The following is a 15,079-nucleotide window of genomic DNA, read 5'->3' as shown; positions in this document are numbered from 1 at the left end:
GCAGACAGAAGAAGAGGCTCGCCCTGCTTTCTGCAGCATGGCGCAGGGTCGGGCTGGGGGAGGGGGGAGGCCAGCGGGGGCTGGGGCCCGATCCAGGCAGGCAGGGCCGGCTTTAGGAGGTGTGGGGCCCAATTCAAACAGTTTCCACGGGGCCCCAGCAGGGATCACTGAAAAAAAAAACCAAAAAAAAAGACACATGAGGCTTGTACGCACCAGGCAGTGCTCCAAGTCTTTGGCGGCACTTCAGCGGTGGGTCCTTCACTCACTCCAGGTCTTCAGCGGCACTGAAGGACCCGCCGCCGAAGTGCCGCTGAAGACCCAAAGCGCCGCCAGGTGAGTAAAAATTAAAAAGGTGCCTCTAGCCAGGGAAGGGATTCTCACTGGGCGCGGGGCCCGATTCGGAGGAATTGGTGGAATAGGCCAAAAGCCGGCCCAGAGACCCAGCTCCAAACACTGCTGGAGCACGGCACCCGGCCCTGAATATTCCTGGAGCCCGGGCACCGCAGGTCTATAGAAACTGCCGCCCATGGGTGGGGGGACTTTGGCAGGACAATCGTGTGGCAGGCACACGGGCAGCGCAGGGCTGGGGTTGGGGGCGCAGGTGGCAGGGAAGTGAAGGGGTTAAGGTGAAGGTGGCACTGTAGAGAGGTTGGGGTGAAGGTGGCAAAATGTAGGGGTTGGGGCACAGTGTAGGAGTTGGGGTGCAAAAGGGGGCAAGGATTAGTGGCAAAGGGGGTGCAGGATGGGGAGCCCGCAGGGGCTAAGGGAAAAGGCCCTGAGGCCGGCCCTGCCCCCTGGTGGATATGAGGGTGGGTTTCTGCTGTCACCCTTCCCCTCCCCCTTACTTCCTCTCTTTCTCCTTTTGCTTCTCTCTCCCAGGAGTCTGGCTCAGCCAGCTCCAGCGTTTGCACCAGTGCTGGTAGGGTGACCAGATGTCCCAATTGAATAGGGTCAGTCCTGCTGTTTGGGGCTTTGTCTTCTATAGGTGCCTATTACCCCCCATCCCCTCCTGATTTTTCACACTTGCTGTCTGGTCACCCAGTGCTGGTAACATGCGCCCAGAGATGCTGCATGGAGCCGGCTTGATCGCTAGGACCCAGGAGCAGCCGGGAGGCGGCTCCGGGCAGCGAGCGCTGGGCTCCGGCCCGGCCGCAGGAAGTGACTCGCAGCCGCTGCGGTGACTCTGGCTCCCAGGCTCCTGGCGAGATCCCCGAGCCCCGGGGGGCGGCTGGTGCTGGGAGCCCGGAGCCCTGGCTGCAGCCGGGAGAGGGGAATCTCCAGCAGGGCCCTTCCCGCTGCTCCCCCCCAGGAGCCTCTCCCAGGGCAGAGCCCCCAGCCCGGCCCGGCCCCGGGGGGCCCCGCTCGGAGGGAAGGTGAGAGAGACCCGCCTCCCCCCCCCCCGGCACCCCCGGGCTGCAGGGGGCGGAGGCTAAAGAGGTGCAGGGGGTGCGGGCAGGCGGGGGCAGCGGGGTGGGGGCAGGAGGCGGGTGCGGGGCTGCGGGGGGCAGGCTGGGATGGGGGCGGGGGCACTGAAGGGAAGATGGGGCGATTCGGGGGATCGGGGCGATTGTGGGGCTGAGGGGAGCGAGGCTGGAATGGGGGAAGATGGGGGGGCACTGGAAGGGAAGGGGTGTGTGGGGAGGCGGAAGGGGGACAGCCCCCCACCCTGCTCCCAGTGTGTGTTATTGTCAGACACCCCCGGGCTGGCGGGGTCGGTGTCTCATGAGTTTTGGGGTCTGCCCGGGGCCCTGGTCTGATTTCTGGGCAGGATTCACATCTCAGCCCCACCGGAGTCGCTGCTGCTTTGGACAGGCAGGGAGTGTGGATGGGCCACTGGGCTCAGCCTCTGCCTGCCTGTCCCTGGGGGCTGCTGCAGGAGTCCAGGGCAGCTCGTTCTTCAGGTGATGCCACCAGAGGGCTCCGGCTGTTCCTAAGGGAGAGGAGTTTACAGGGCAGTGCGGGGAAATCCCCCAACGTGACCCCTTTAGTTCTGCTCTTTTTCTAGCATTTGGCTCAGAGATACTGTTACTAGGAGGGTCTGAAGAGCCTGTGGGGAATCGGGGGTGACATGGACTGAAGCCGACAGGCTGAGGAATCAAGCCAATGTTTTGCTCCAGATGGGCCCGTCTTCCAGGACGCAGGGAAGGGAAATGTCTGTGATGGAGCCAGCTGGGGTCGGGGATTTTCAGGGAGCACCTGGGCAGGGGCAGGAAGGATACCGGGTGTAATAAACCTACTGATTTTCTGAGTGGGCCCATTGGTGATGGGGGAGGGGAGATGGGACATTCCCCCATTTCTCAAACAGGATACACCCCCTTGCACTGGGCTGGGAACACTTTCAAGGCTCCCAGTGCTGGAGTGAGACCCCACTAGCCTGAGGCTGCTGTGAAATACGCAGGGAAGCTGTTGGGATTACTGTCCCTGTCCCCGGCTCAGAGCTCTGCTTCCCGTATCATCCTGTGGCTGGCAGGCGTGTGGGAAATGAGAAGACCCTGCCCTGCTCCGTGTGCTGGGAGGGACAAGGAGCTCTCACCTTCTCCCACCCCCTGAAGCCTCCTGGCTACTCTGATCAGGGTGGGGGTGGGATTCTGCTACTCTGACCCTCATAGAGCTTCCATTTCTTTATCCTTCCTGCCACGTGACTAGTTGGATTGTGGCTGGAGCAGCAGGTAATGTCCGGGGCCTTTTGGTGTTTCAGATGTCGGTGACCTTCGAGGAGGTGGCTGTGTATTTCACCCAGGGGCAGGGGGCTCTGCTGGACCCCGCTCAGAGAGCCCTCTATAGGGATGTCATGCAGGAGAACTACGAGACGGTGACCTCGCTGGGTAAGGGATTCCTGTCCCCTCAGATACTAGAAGCCATGGGGTCTGTGTGTCTATTTGTGGTCATGTTCTTCCCATGTCAGTTAGATCAGAGGTGAGTGGGTTCCATAATGCACAGCTGCCATGTGAGAGAGACTTGCATCTCCATGCCTCCTCCAGTGGGACATGGGTGTCAAAACCCAATGGACAAGCTAAACCATCCCCACCCCTCCAGCTTTCAAAGGGGCATAAATCCAGCATTGTCCTGTCTGTGTTGTTTCTCAGCTACACACACAATCCCTGTTCACCTCCCTCATTGGGACTAGCTCCAGCCGAGGGGAGGGCTCTGGTCTCTGCAGGTTTAGAAAGAGGCAGGGGTTTAAGTCCAGAGCTGTGTGTTAGTCACCAAGGCCTCCAGAGCGCACAGATCCTGAGAACGGCTAGTGAAGGTGTAGTAATAATTCAACTCACCTCCCCAGACAAGTTCCTCTGCGCTCAGTGGGCTCAATGACCATTTTCCACTCCTCTTGGATTCCACGTTCCTCCAGCAGAGCACAGGGACAGGTTCCACTCACAGAATGTCCTTTCTGACAAATACTCCACCAATGCTCCATGCACCTTGATCTGGTCTGATTTCACCCTTGGCACAGGATTCCCCCTTGCCAAACCTGAACTGATTGTCCAGCTGGAACGAGGGGAAGAGCCATGGGTGCCGGATCTCCAGCCCTGCAAGGAAAGAAGGCTTCCGAGATGCACCCATACAGGTGAGGACTTCCACAGAAACCATCTAGGGAATGAAGGAAAAAATTGAGAATTCCCAAATACGGTGTGAGTAAGCACCCTCAGTTCTTCCTCATCTCAGTCAGGGCAGGGCTGCAGTCATCAGCTCATGCCATTCCACCCAGCCTCTTACCTGCAGGAGTTTCCTTCCCAGCTTTCCTTCCCTGTGAGGGTTTGGGTGGGATGTGGAGTCCAATTACTCAGTCTTTGTGTTGGGTTTTCCCTCTGTGCTATTCCTCTTTCTCCCCAGCACAATGACTCCTGTCTGGATTGTGTCTCTCCCAGCAGGTGCTGAGCGAGGGAGTGAGAATGAGGAGGGGAATCATCATGAGGAAGTTCCCGGGGAAGTGGAACCGCATGGGACCTTTGTGGGAAGAGGTGAAGGGAATTTTTCCCAGTGCTTTGAACTCGAAGAGGCCTGGGGAAATTGGCACAGGTCAGAGAAGCTGCTGGGAAACCACCCAGGGAAGAAAGTGGATGAATCTATTCATGGTTCGGGAGGAGAGGAGGATCGCAGAGCGCAGCAGACAAATCCCAAGGAAGACACACCCTGGCACTACCTTCAGTGTGGGAAAGGATTCATTGTGAGATCACAGCTTGTGACACATCAGACAATCCATACTGGAGAGAAACCCCTTCAATGCTTGGACCATGGAGAAAGCTTTAATAAGCTCTCAGATCTTAATAACCACAGGAGAAGCCACAGTGGAGAAAATCCCTCTCAATCCCTCGAGTGCGGGAAATGTTTCATTTCGAAGACACAAATAATTAGACATCAGTTAAGCCACACAGGGGAGAGACCCCACAAGTGCTTGGAGTGTGGGAAAAGTTTCATAAGAAAGTCAAACCTTGTTCAACATCAGGTAGTCCACACAGGAGAGAGACCCCATAATTGCTTGGACTGTGGGAAATGTTTCAAAGGGAGGTCAACCCTTGTTAGACATCAGGCAATCCACACAGGAGAGAGACCCCACAAGTGCTTGGACTGTGGGAAATGTTTCACAGAGAGGTCAACCCTTGTTAAACATCAGTCAATCCACACAGGAGAGAGACCCCACAAGTGCTTGGACTGTGGGAAAGGATACATACGAAGGTCAGACCTTGTTAAACATCAGGTAGTCCACACAGGAGAGAGACCCCACAAGTGCTTGGACTGTGGGAAAAGTTTCATACAGAGGTCACACCTAATTCGTCATCAGGCATTACACACAGCAGAGAGACCCCACAGCTGCTTGGACTGTGCGAAAAGTTTCATACAGAAGTCACAGCTAATTCGTCATCAGGCAGTCCACACAGGAGAGAGACCCCACAGCTGCTTGGACTGTGGGAAATGTTTCATACAGAGGTCACAGCTAATTCGTCATCAGGCAGTCCACACAGGAGAGAGACCCCACAAGTGCTTGGACTGTGGGAAATGTTTCACAGAGAGATCAAGCCTTGTTAAACATCAGGCAATCCACACAGGGGAGAGACCCCACAAGTGCTTGGACTGTGGGAAATGTTTCACAGAGAGATCAAGGCTTGTTGAACATCAGAGAATTCACACAGGAGAGAGACCGCACAAGTGCGTGGACTGTGGGAAAAGTTTCATAAGCAGGTCACACCTTATTCAGCATCAGAAAATCCACACAGGAGAGAGACCCCACAAGTGCTTGTACTGTGGGAAATGTTTTATACGAAGGTCAAGCTTTGTTTATCATCAGGCAATCCACACAGGAGAGAGACCCCACAAGTGCTTGGACTGTGGAAAAAATTTCATACAGAGGTCAGACCTTGTTAAACATCAGGCAATCCACACAGGAGAGAGACCCCACAAGTGCTTGGACTGTGGGAAATGTTTCACAGAGAGATCAAGCCTTGTTAAACATCAGGTAATCCACACAGGAGAGAGACCCCACAAGTGCTTGGACTGTGGGAAATGTTTCACAGAGAGATCAAGCCTTGTTAAACATCAGAGAATCCACACAGGAGAGAGACCCCACAAGTGCTTGGACTGTGCGAAAAGTTTCATAAGCAGGTCGCACCTTGTTCAGCATCAGAGAATCCACACAGGAGAGAGACCCCACAAGTGTTTGGACTGTGGGAAAAGTTTCCGAAGAAGGTCATGCCTTGTTAAACATCAGGCAATCCACACAGGAGAGAGACCCCACAAGTGCTTGGAGTGTGGGAAAGGTTTCAATAGACAGTCAAAGCTTGTTAAGCATCAGGCAATCCACACAGGAGCGAGACCCCACAAGTGCTTGGACTGTGGGAAAGTTTACATACAAAGGTCACACCTTATTCAACATCAGGCAGTCCACACAGGAGAGACTCCAGCGGTGCTTGGACTGCGGGAAAAGTTTGATATGGAGATCTGATGTCATTAAATATGGAAGAATCCACCCAGGATCTAAACTTCTGTGACACATGGCAAGAAAGGATTAAGCAAGTTGCATGTAATTGATTCGCTGGGGGTAGGGGCTGAAAGATGGAGAGAATGTTTATAGGTGAAATTACCAAAATGTGTTTTGCAAGGTTAGTGTTAATTGGATCTGTTCCGCTCTCCTGCTTGGACGTTTTCTGTGGGGATCCCGGAGATGGAAAGGAGCAGGTGTTACCATCTTGGCGGCACTTTGGCACGTGCTTGGGGCAGTACCTTGGGAGGAGGCGGCGATCGGGGTTTGTTTTTGTTGTTTTTGGTTAAGTCAGGTGCCATGGGGGGGGGGGTGCGATGCGGCGTTGTGGGCCGGGGACTTGGGCGGCCCAACGCGACACTGGCGGGGGCAGGGACTTGGGCAGCGCGACGCGACTCTGGCGGGGCCGGGACTTGGGCAGCGCGCCGCGACTCTGGCGGGGGGAGGGTCTTGGGTGGCGCAACGCGACTCTGGCAGGGGCAGGGACTTGGGCGATGGGACGTGACTCTGGCAAGGGTGGGGTCTTGGGCGGCGCGACGCGGCGCTGAGGGTGGCGGGAACTTGGGCGGTCCGACGTGTCGCTGGGTGGGCAGGGACTTGAGTGGTGCGATGTGACGGGGCGCTGTGGGGGCGGGGACTTTGGCGATGCAATGCAATGCTCTGGGGGGCGGGGACTCTGGCAATGCGACGCGACACTCAGGGGGGTGGGGACTTGGGCGACGCGATGCAGTGCTGGGGGGGGCGGGGACTTGGGCGGCCGGACACAGCGCTGAGGGGGCAGGGACTTGGGGGATGCAACGCAACGCTCGGGGAGGGGTTGGGCGGCTCTCTTTTTTTTTTTGCTTGGGGCGGCAAAATGTTAGAGCCGGCCCTGTTGGCTACCAGTCCCCACGGTGACTCTCTACACTAGCAATTATCAAACTGTGGGGAGAGCCTCCCAATGGAGGCTCAGGAATGTGTCAAGGGAGGTGTGATCACTGTGGGTTGTTTGTTTTTTAAAGAGCACTGGCTGTCGTCCCCAGGTGGCTGGGGCTCATGAAGAAGGAACAGGCCCATCTGGGAGGTGGGGATAAATGCTCAGGCTCTCAAACCCAGGTGGAGAAGCAGCAAAGAAGTAGGTGTCAATGGGGTGATCAGTCTGCTGTGAACTGCGATATTGAGGAACATCACTGTTCACGTGGCCACCCTCACTTCTGTGCTGCTGTTGGAGGGCTTCAGAGCTGGGCACATCGCCAGCACCACATTTACAAAATTATTAATCTTCTCCAAAGTATGTCCTGTGAGATATCATAGGGAAAGTCATCGCCTGCTGAATATTATTGTCCCATTAAAATGTGTCTATCCGCACTTTCCATGGAGCTCGGAGAGTTTGCTGTATGTTTGTTACATGCTGTAATGCTGGAAAACGCCCGCAGAGGAGCTCCCCAGAGATAGCGGCACCTGCACACCAGCTAGGTGCTAAGTGGCCAGTAATTGCTCAGCCGGCCCTTCACCAGCTGTGGAGCCGGGAACAAGAGAGTTACAATTCACCAGAAGGACGGCTGGACGCTCACTTAGGCCACAGACTGATTGTCGCCTGCCCCCCGGCTGGGGGTGAACCTCAAAGAGGAGAGTGATACAAAAGCACAAGGGAGAGTGGTCTCCATTTTCACCTCTCCTCTCCCTTCTCTACGGAAGGCAAGAACATGACTTGAAAGGCAGCAGGGGCCGTGGAGTGGAGAGGACGGACCAAGGCTGGAAGGAAATCCAGCCTGGGTACTCAGAACTGTGAACTGCCTGCAACAGCAGATGGGGTGCAAAAACCTCCTTGCTTCACATTTTCCTTAAATTGGTAACATTTAGGATTTAAAATGCATTTTATAGACTCATAGACTCTAAGGTCAGAAGGGACCATTATGATCATCTAGTCTGACCTCCTGCACAATGCAGGCCACAGAATCCTACCCATCCACTTCTATAACAAACCTCTAACCTATGTCTGAGTTATTGAAGTCTTCAAATTGTGGTTTGAAGACCTCAAGCTGCAGAGAATCCTCCAGCAAGTGACTCATGCCCCACGCTGCAGAGGAAGGCAAAAAACCTTCAAGGCCTCTGCCAATCTGCCCTAGAGGAAAATTCCTTCCCGATCCCAAATATGGTGATCAGTTAAACCCTGAGCATATGGGCAAGACTCACCCGCCAGCACCCAGGAAAGAATTCTCTGCAGTAACTCAGATCCCGTCCCATCTAACATCCCATCACAGACCACTGGGCATACTTACCTGCAGATAATCAAAGATCAATTGCCAAATTAATTGCTAAAATTAGGCTATCCCATCATACCATCCCTTCCATAAACTTATCAAGCTTAGTCTTAAAGCCAGATATGTCTTTTGCCCCCACTTCTCCCCTTGGAAGGCTGTTCCAGAACTTCACTCCTGTAATGGTTAGAAACCTTCGTCTGATTTCAAGTCTAAACTTCCTAGTGTCAAGTTTATTATACCCATTTGTTCTTATGCCCACACTGGTACTAAGCTTAAATAATTCCTCTCCCTCCCTGATATTAATCCCTCTGATATGTTTATAAAGAGCAATCATATCCCCTCTCAACCTTCTTTTGGTTAGACTAAACAAGCCAGGCTCTTCAAGTCTCCTTTCATAAGACAGGTTTTCCATTCCTCGGATCATCCTAGTAGCCCGTCTCTGAACTTGTTCCAGTTTGAATTCATCCTTCTTAAACATGGGAGACCAGATCTGCCCACAGTATTCCAGATGAGGTCTCACCAGTGCCTTATATAACGGTACTAACACCTCCTTATCTTTACTGGAACTACTTTGCCAGATGCATCCTAAAACTGCATTAGCTTTTTTAACGGCCATATCACACTGGCGGCTCATAGTCATCCTGTGATCAACCAATACTCCGAGGTCCTTCTCCTCCTCTGTTCCTTCCAACTGATGCGTCCCCAATTTATAACAAAATTCTTGTTATTAATCCCTAAATACATGACCTTGCACTTTTCACTATTAAATTTCATCCTATTACTATTACTCCAGTTTACAAGGTCATCCAGATCTTCCTGTATGATATCCCGGTCCTTCTCTGTGTTAGCAATACCTCCCAGCTTTGTGTCATCCGCAAACTTTATTAGCACATTCCCGCTTTTTGTGCCAAGGTCAGTAATAAAAAGGTTAAATAAGATTGGTCCCAAAACTGATCCCTGAGGAACTCCACTAGTAACCTCCTTCCAGCCTGACAGTTCACCCTTCAGTACGACCCGTTGTAGTCTCCCCTTTAACCAATTCCTTATCCACCTTTCAATTTTCATATTGATCCCCATCTTTTCCAGTTTAACTAATAATTCCCCATGTGGAACCGTGTCAAATGCCTTACTGAAATCGAGGTAAATTAGATCCACTGCATTTCCTTTGTCTAAATAATCTGTTACCTTCTCAGAGAAGGAGATCAGGTTGGTTTGGCATGATCTCCCTTTGGTAAAACCATGTTGTAATTTACCCCAATTACCATTGACCTCAGTGTCCTTAATTATTTTCTCCTTCAAAATTTTTTCCAAGACCCTTACATACTACAGAGGTCAAACTAACAGGCCTATAGTTACTCAGATCGTGTTTTTCCCCTTTCTTAAAAATAGGAACTATGTTAGCAATTCTCCAGTCGTACGGTACCACCCCTGAGTTTACTGATTCATTAAAACTTCTTGCTAATGGGCTTGCAATTTCATGTGCCAGTTCCTTTAATATTCTTGGATGAAGATTATCTGGGCCCCCCGATTTTGTCCTGTTAAGCTGTTTGAGTTTGGCCTCTACCTTGGATGGTGTAATATCTACCTCCATATCCTCATTCCCATTTGTCATCCTTCCTTCCATTATCCCGAAGCTCCTCATTAGCCTTATTAAAGACTGAGGCAAAGTATTTATTTAGATATTGGGCCACGCCTAGGTTATCCTTAACCTCCATTCCATCCTCAGTGTTTAGTGGTCCCACTTCTTCTTTCTTTGTTTTATAGTGATAGGGATTTTAAGGGGTCCCACACTCCCCCGGCTAGCTAAGCATGGGTATTTGCAGGCCATTGCAGACCAACTTACTGTTAAAGCATAGGAAAATTTGTAATGGCCTGTGGCAATGTAATTAAGAGGTCAGAAGGAAAAAGGGGAACCAAAATCAACGACGGTGGCGCAAGATGACCTTAGCATAGCAGCTTATTAGCAATGGAAAATAATTAAGCAGAACAATGTTGTACAATGTAACCGCACGTAGGTGGGCAAACTAATTTAAGAAAGGGCTTATTGTACAACAGTATTGGAAATAGTTGCAAAGTTAAATTAGTAAGCAATAAGGTAACGCAAGAAGAGGGACATGGCACAAGCAAGGAGCATCTAGGACAATAACAGGAAAACCCCTAGATGGTGAGGGGCTCTGATTGGCTTGCTGATAATAAATCTATACCAAATAAGGAGTTAATGATAAATATTTGTAATGTAGTGTGTGATTACGCGTTGTGGTTTTTGCCTTTATAAGCTTGAAGCAATTTAGCCAAAGCAAGGCAGCTAACCTCTTGCATGGGGCCACGCTGACCTTCCCTATATGCATATTTGTATTTTAATAAAGGAGCCTCAAGGCTGTGTCTGACCCAAAAGCAACGGTGTGGTTAATTTTCCACAACAATAGTTTTAACCAGTTCTGACCTTTGATATCTTTCTCCCTTGTAGTCCCTGAAAACCCCCTTGCTCCAGTTACTAAAGTGGTTTTAGTGTTTTGTCTGGACCTGTGTGTTTTCATTGAAGTGTTTGGGGGATTTGACTGGAGAGAACAGGGCTTTGACCTAATCCGGCCCCTCTGTGAGGGTGACCCACTAATGACTGAGTTTGTCCATCCCAGTGACCAGACTGAGCTGTCCAAGATGCACATTCCTGGGGTGCAAGGCTGGGAATGGGTCCTAGCACTGAAGAGGCTCCTGTGCAGCATCTCTGGGTGCATGTTACCAGCACTGGGTGACCAGACAGCAAGTGTGAAAAATCAGGAGGGGATGGGGGGTAATAGGCACCTATATAAGACAAAGCCCCAAATAGCGGGACTGTCCCTATTCAGTTGGGACATCTGGTCACCCTACCAGCACTGGTGCAAAAGTTGGAGCTGGCTGGGCTGGCTGAGCCAGACTCGTGGGAGAGAGAAGCAAAAGGAGAAAGAGAGGAAGTAAGGGGGAGGGGAAGGGTGACAGCAGAAACCCACCCTCATATCCACCAGGGTGCAGGGCCGGCCTCAGGACCTTTTCTCCTAGCCCCTGCAGGCTCCCCATCCTGCACCCCCTTTGCCACTAATCCTTGACCCCTTCTGCACCCTAACTCCTACACTGTGCCCCAACCCCTACATTTTTTACCTTCACCCCAAGCTCTCCACAGTGCTACTTTCACCTTAACCCCTGCACTTCCCTGCCACCTGCGTCCCCAACCCCAGCCCTGCGCTGCCCGTGTCCATTTTATTTGTCAATACCAGGGCCATCCCTAGCTATTCTGGGCCCCTACACAACCCCCCTGTGTAGGAGGGGGGGCAGAACTCCATGTGGGGGAAGCCCCAGGCCTCCACAGGGGGTTGGCTTGGCAGACAGGGAGGAACCACCCCCCAGCACTCACTGGGGGCACGGCTGGGGCCAGGTCTCTGTACTTCTTGCCACCGGTGAGTGTAGGCCAGGCCCGGCTGCAGAGTCCTCAGGGGCGGGGCTGGGGTGGATCAGGGGCAGGAAGAGGTGGGGTGGGGCAAAGCCAGGGGCTTTGGTGCCTCAAACTTCCTGGAGCCCTACATAGCTGCGCACTTTGTGGACGGCCCCCTGGGCCCTGGTCAGTACATACACGTGGCGGCTCCAGCATGGCAGTGGGGAGCATTGGCCCCTGGCTGCATGGAGGTGGGAGATCACTCTGCAGTCTTCCCCCTCCCCTCCCCTCCTAGGAGAGGGACTTGGCAGTGACATACCTCGGTGTGCATGTCAGAAGGCCACAGCTAAACATTTCACATGGTGGCTGATATGTCAGCCAGGACCCAAAATAGCTGATACCAATGGCTGAGTCCAGCCCACACCGGGCCCTTGCCTGCCAGGGCTCTGGGCCATCACCTCCCAAATGGCCTTTCATCCTCCCTAGAATGGAACATTTCCCTCTCGGCCTGAACAGCCCAGCAGTGCTTGGGGTGCGCAGTGTAGTAAGAACAGGAATTCTCTTCAGGCACCAGCCTCTTTTTTCTGCCCTGTCTCAGACAGGGCTTGTCTACACCACGCCGAGTTTTAGCGACAAGTCAGCGTCTATGGCTGCTAGCTCACTGAGTCAGACACAGACACCCCTCCTTGCCCCTTGCCCCAGCCATCCCCAGCCCGGTTCCTCCTCCTTCACTTCACAAAGTCCCACCCCTGGCTCTACCAAGCGCAGCTCCAAGCCCCCTCTTCCCAGCCTCCAGAGCCTGTGTCAAGGTTCCTTCCCCACTCTGAACTTTAGGGTAGAGTTGTGGGGATCTGCATGGACACTTCTAAGCTTAATTGCCAGCTTAGATCTGGTATTGCTGCCACCATCCAGAATTTTCAGTGTCTGGATCACTCCCTGTCACGGAGTGTAGGGGAGTCAGGCCCTGCACCCCCGGGCTCCCTGCCGATTCACCAGGACTCTCAGCCAGCCAGTAAAGCAGAAGGTTTATTTAGACGACAGGAACACAGTCCAACACAGGTCTTGCAGGCACAGATAACCGGATCCCCCCGGTTAGGTCCATCTTGGGGCCTCACAGCCCCCCTCGGGGATCAGAGCCCTCTCTCCCTGCTTCCCCTCTTTCCCCAGCCAACTCCAGTCTGTCCAACCCCCTCCGGCCCCTCCTCTCTCCTCCGCTTCTTTCCCGGGCCAGGAGGTCACCTGACCCCTTTGTCTCCAACACCTTTAGCCAGCACCTTTGCAGGGAGGGGCCCAGCCATCAGTTGCTAGGCGACAGAACATCAGGCATTTGCTGTATGGACTTTTGCTGCTAGAAACTTAGGATCTGTACCCAGCCTCCAGTAAGACCTGTCCCACTTCGTCACACCTCTCCCCCCATAGGCCTTGTCTACACTACAAGACTATTTCGAATCAACTTAGTTCGAATTTGTGGATTCGACCTTATTAAGTCGAATTTGTGTATCCATACTAAATACACTAATTCGAATTTCTGAGTCCACATTCACAGGGCCAGCGTCGACTTTGGAAGCGGTGCACTGTGGGAAGCTATCCCACAGTTCCCGCAGTCCCCGCTGCCCATTGGAATGCTGGGTAGAGCCCCCAATGCCTGCTGGGGGGAGAAATGTGTCGAGGGTGGTTTTGGGTAAGTGTCGTCATTGAACCGTCAATCACAACCTCCCTCCCTCCCTCCTTGAAAGCGCCTGCGGGCAATCTGTTCGTGCACTTTTCTAGTCAGTGACAGCGCGGACGCCACAGCACTGCAAGCACGGAGCCCGCTGCGATCATCGCCGTTTTCTCCTCCTCGCACTTTATCGTCCACGTCTTCCATAGTCAGCTGCTGAGAAATTGGGCTACTTTTCAATGGTGCTGCAAGCACTGGGGGACCATAGGGGACGTTTTACAAACATCAACGTCGGGTGGCCGGGCAAGGTTCATGATGCGTGTGTTTTCAGGAACTGTGGGCTGCTCAGATGCCTGCAGGAAGGTAGTTTCTTCCCGGACCACGAAATAACTGTTGTGGATGTGCAGATGCCTATAGTCATCCTCGGGGACCCAGCCTGCCCGCTAATGCACTTGCTCATGAAGCCCTATACAGGCGCCTGGGACAGCGACAAGGAACTCTTCAAATACCAGCGAGCAGCGAGCAGCGTGACCTGTGACTGTTCAGTTTCTTTACAGAGAAGCTGAACCTGCCCCTGTTTCTTTACCCAGTTACTGTTGACTCTCCTCTTCGGTTACATACCCCGTTCACCCCGTTACCCCCACTTCCAGTACACGTGTAAAAATAAAATACATGTCCCATTATTACTTAACAAAGGTTTCTTTATTCATGACTTTTCTTGAAAGGGTTGAAACTGGGACGCAGGCTGTGCTGGCTAGGGTGTGCGGTGATGTAAAGACCGCCTCTAAACTCAAGGAATGACAGGCTCCTGCTCCTAGAGCGGTCCGCAGTGCCGGACTGCTTCTTTCAACGGAGCCTGCCATCCCTCTTTATGGAATTCTGTGTGCGGGCGGATATGTGACCTTGTGGTGGAGGAGGACGGATACAGATTCCTCAGCTGCGTGACTCAGCGGTCCAGGACAAGGACCGCTGTATAAGATCTGTAACCGCCCTCCCCCGCTGCAAAGTCACATCTCCCCCGCCCACACAGATCCTGGAAACCACCTCCAAAAACCGACCAGGGTGCCTACTGACTGCACCGTGTGTGTGACCCACTGCTGATCCTGCTCCCATGTCTGTACCCTGGGAAAGGTGACTGTCCTATGCAATTAACCACCCCCTTCCCCACGCCCCCCATTCGAACACAGTCTTCTTTGAAAAAACATAACGGAAACAGTAATTAACAGCAAATCATTTTTATTAATTAAGTAGACAGGGGATGGGACTGGGATTGGGACTACTGTGAGTCTGGAAGTGAAGGACTTCGGCAACTGTAGGGTATGAGAGCTTTTGGGTACTTGAGCATGTGCTGTGGTGCAGTGACAGTATTCACGTCCCCAGCCGCCCCTCCTCCTGATTATTTTCGGTGAGGGGGGTATGGGACTTTGTGGCGGGGGAGGGCGGTTGCAGATACACTGCAGGGGGGCTCTGTCCTCCTGCGGTCCTGCAGAACATCCACAAGGCGCCTGAGCGTGTCCGTTTGCTCCCTCACTAGTCCAAGCATTGTTTCAGTCGCCTGCTTGTCTTCCTCACGCCACCTCTCTTCCCGTTCGCTGTGTGAGCGCTGGCACAGAGAGACGGTCTCCCTCCACTGGCTCTGCTGGTCCGCCTCTGCTAGGTAGCAGCCCATACGTTCCTCGAACATCTTGTCCCTTGTCTTTTTCTTTCGCCGCCTAATCTTCACCAGCCTCTGCGAGGGGGATGCTGTGGCAGGTCTGGAGACAGTGGAAGCTGTGAGATGGGAAACAGGGAGTGAA

The 15,079-nt window shown here is 53.0% G+C and overlaps 1 pseudogene; it reads left to right on the top strand.

The window, feature by feature from the left end:
* Positions 1-1,712: 1,712 nt before the first annotated feature.
* LOC120382871 lies at positions 1,713-5,831 on the top strand (annotated as a pseudogene).
* Positions 5,832-15,079: the final 9,248 nt, after the last annotated feature.

This window comes from Mauremys reevesii, linkage group 15, assembly GCF_016161935.1.
Source record: "Mauremys reevesii isolate NIE-2019 linkage group 15, ASM1616193v1, whole genome shotgun sequence".
NCBI classification, from domain to species: domain Eukaryota; kingdom Metazoa; phylum Chordata; order Testudines; family Geoemydidae; genus Mauremys; species Mauremys reevesii.
Note: the sequence above shows the minus strand (reverse complement) of the source record. Positions and strands in the feature narration are given on the sequence as shown.